At 40.2% G+C, this 3,865-nt stretch overlaps 1 pseudogene; it reads left to right on the forward strand.

The window, feature by feature from the left end:
• The first annotated feature begins 2,810 nt into the window (after positions 1–2,810).
• Positions 2,811–3,308, forward strand: LOC124662827 (annotated as a pseudogene).
• Positions 3,309–3,865: the final 557 nt, after the last annotated feature.

The raw sequence follows: 3,865 nt of genomic DNA on the forward strand, positions 1-3,865 counted from the left end.
ACAGTTCACTAGTGGTGTCTCTCCCATAAGATAAACAGATGTTGGGTGAACAAATTACAGTTGGGAAATTGACAAATAAAGAAGGAATAACAATGCACATACATATATCATGATGAGTACTATGAGATTTAATCGAGGCATTACGACAAAGTACATAGACCGCTATCCAGACAAGCATCTATGCCTAAAAAGTCCACTTTCAGGTTATCATCCGAACCCCTTCCGGTATTAAGTTGCAAACAACGAGACAATTGCATTAAATATGGTGCGTAATGTAATCAACACAAATATCCTTAGACAAAGCATCAATGTTTTATCCCTAGTGGCAACAGACACATCCACAACCTTAGAACTTTCATCGTCACTCGTCCCGGATTCAATGGAGGCATGAACCCACTATCGAGCATAAATACTCCCTCTTGGAGTCACAAGTATCAACTTGGCCGAGCCTCTACTAGCAACGGAGAGCATGCAAGAACATAAACAACATATATGATAGATTGATAATCAACTTGACATAGTATTCAATATTCATCGGATCCTAACAAACACAACATGTAGGATTACAAATAGATGATCTTGATCATGATAGGCAACTCACAAGATCTAACATGATAGCACAATGAGGAGAAGACAACCATCTAGCTACCGCTATGGACCCATAGTCCGGGGGTGGACTACTCACACATCGATCCGGAGGCGATCATGGCGATGAAGAGACCTCCGGGAGATGATTCCCCTCTCCGGCAGGGTGCCGGAGGCGATCTCCTGAATCCCCGAGATGGGATTGGCGGCGGCGGCGTCTCGCGGAAGGTTTTCCGTATCGTGGCTCTCGGTACTGGGGTATTCGCGATGAAGGCTTTAAGTAGGCGGAAGGGCGGAGTCGGAGGAGTCACGGGGGACCCACACGCTAGGGCCGCGCGGGCCCCCTCTAGGCCGCGCCGCCTTAGTGTGGCGGCGCCCCGTGGCCCCACTTCGTATCTCCTCCGGTCTTCTGGAAGCTTCGTGGAAAAATAAGCCCCTGGGCGTTGATTTCGTCCAATTCCGAGAATATTTCCTTACTAGGATTTCTGAAACCAAAAACAGCAGAAACAACAATCGGCTCTTCGGCATCTCGTCAATAGGTTAGTGCCGGAAAATGCTTAATAATGACATATAATGTGTATAAAACATGTGAGTATCATTATAAAAGTAGCATGGAACATAAGAAATTATAGATACGTTTGGGACGTATCATGCATCATCTGCAGAGCACTCTATCCCAACATGGAGTTGAGGTTTCGAGTTTCTTGCCGATGAAAAGAAATGAATTTATCGATTAATGGGGATGAACCTAGCTAAACCCTAGTCTTCGTGCAATCTCAGTCCATAGATAGATACATGTCCCTTGATATGCACCTCTCAACTAGCACCCCAACCCTCAAAAAACTAGTACACCATGTAGCACCTGTTGTGGTCATATCCAAGACATAGCTAGTTATCTCTTAGCACCTTTAGTGTTAGCATATATACAATCTAGTACAATTCATCTTTGTTTATGTTAGTTAAGCATATGTGCACATATATGGGATGAAAAATTATAGATAGGAGATCAAAATAATCTAGCAGTTGAGCTACTAATATGTGATCGATCTGGAATACACCAGATGCACTAAATTCATAAATAGCATTTGATATCTATCATGGACACATTCATAGTAAGGTTTTCCTGCCATACTTGAACTAATCACCACAATAACTAATGAACATCCATCCCTGTTATTGATGGCAAAACAATAAATAATTTATAATCTCCTTTTGGTATTTAGCTACAAGGCATATCAAGACATAAATACTTATACCAAATGTGATCTTATGCGGTGCGATGATCGACAATTTAATAAGTTGTACATCTATGAGTAGTATCTAGAAATACGAAAATATATGCATCATTTATAACAAAATATATTGGCAATATCAACATTAATTCTCCCTTTTCTATTTTCATGTGAAATGGTGAAGATATTCGCACGCGGGAACGGACGTAATTATCAAATGAATGGCTGAGATCAGTCGGCCTTGGGGAGGTTCTCCTCTCGTTTCCCTCTATAAATACCTGGGCGTAGAGGGGTACAAGGCACACAACACCAAAGCCTGAAGCAACAAGATAAAAAGAGAGCCAACTGCATTTCCTTCGACCTCGTTTGCCATAGGCTCTAGCAAGCTTTGAGGTCCCTATTTTTTTTTGGCTTGCAATCATCATCATGTACTAGTTTATTTTGTTGTGCTTGCATACAAGAGACACTTAGAGGTGCAACCATGCATATGCACGCATGTGTTTTATTTTTCATCGTTTCTCTGCTATGATGCGGTCTTCCTTACGATGTTTTTGGTTCTACTTATTGTAGTAAAGAACATGACAAATCTCTTTGTGTTTTTATATTATTTTCTGATGTTTTTCTTATCCTCTTATATGGAAATATAGATTTTTTCATCTTCCTGTCCTGAGTAATAATAAAAAAATTACACTTCTAGCAATAGCAACTTCTAATAATTTGAGCTTCCTGCCAGATCTAGCGTATATTTCCATCAGCTGAGATGTACTCGAAGTGCATGCTTAACTTATTAATTATTTATAAGAATTATTTCTTATGATTTTGCAACTAAAATTGGTCACTAGATATTCATGCACAATGTTTCGGGTTAGTAATTTTGATTATGATTTTTCGTTTATTTTTATTCAGAATACCCTATAACAATCACGTTACATGTATTGCATGGATCTGAAATAACAAATATCTTTATTCTTTTTACAGTTTGTTTAGCCGATCATGACATCATACGACGAAGGATCCCCGGTTAAGGCACTTATTGTTGAGGATTCGGCTGTTGAGACCAGGGTTCACTCCGCCATACTGCGTAAGTTCCAATGTGAGATTACTACGGCTAAGAATGGGAAAGAAGCAGTGCAACTATTCCTCGAGGGGAAGAAGTTTGACATTATTTTTTGTGACAAGGACATGCCCGTAATGTCTGGGCCTGAGGTATAGTTTTCCATTTCTTTCATGTGGGATAAATAGCTATTTATTTTGCTTAAAAGTTTACTTGAAAATGTACTTCTTGTCTTATTTGGCAGGCAATTGAGAAGATCCGTGCTTTGGGAGAAATTCATGTGAAGATTGTTGGAGTATCGAGTTGGTGATAATGCCCAAGAGGCATTCATGAGGGTCGGCGCTGATGAATTTTTGCCCAAACCAATGAACATTGATGTTGTCGGGGCTATAATTCAGGAGGTCATCAAGAAGAAGAAGAATAACAACATGGTCTAAGCCTAGCCAAGTTTCCTATATAAATGGAGGGAATAACATGTTGAGCTTATAAATGTATGAGCATGCCTGCTTTGTCCTATTTGTCTAGTTCTATCGTATTTTCGTCTTCTTTCCAGGTTCATGTTAAAGATTGTGTTTAGCAAGAAGGACAAGAGAGGCTACAAATAATTAGGTTGAATCCATGTAATATGTATCTCCTTCAAGTTGAATGTATTAAATTTGGATTACTTGTCATGTGTAAGGTTCCTAGAAATCTACAAAAAAACTCAATGGAATTAGAATTAAATTAGGGATCTAGCTCATGGGGTCTCCTATCTCATCTAGAACCAGAACTTTTGCCAATCCGCCCGCGCCTTCTTTGGCATCTCAAAGTCAACGAATGATTCGCCGGCATTCACCTACAAGGTGATGCTGCTGCCGACGACTAGAGACCCCTTCGGCTTCTTGCGCCACACTCGCTCATGGAAGATCGATAGCTAGATGGAGAAGTATCGAGGGTATCCTAGATATATAGCACTCACATAGTGTCACGAATAGTCTGATTTGCTGAAGGATAT

The sequence above is a fragment of the Lolium rigidum genome, chromosome 6 (genome assembly GCF_022539505.1).
Source record: "Lolium rigidum isolate FL_2022 chromosome 6, APGP_CSIRO_Lrig_0.1, whole genome shotgun sequence".
NCBI classification, from domain to species: Eukaryota; Viridiplantae; Streptophyta; class Magnoliopsida; order Poales; family Poaceae; genus Lolium; species Lolium rigidum.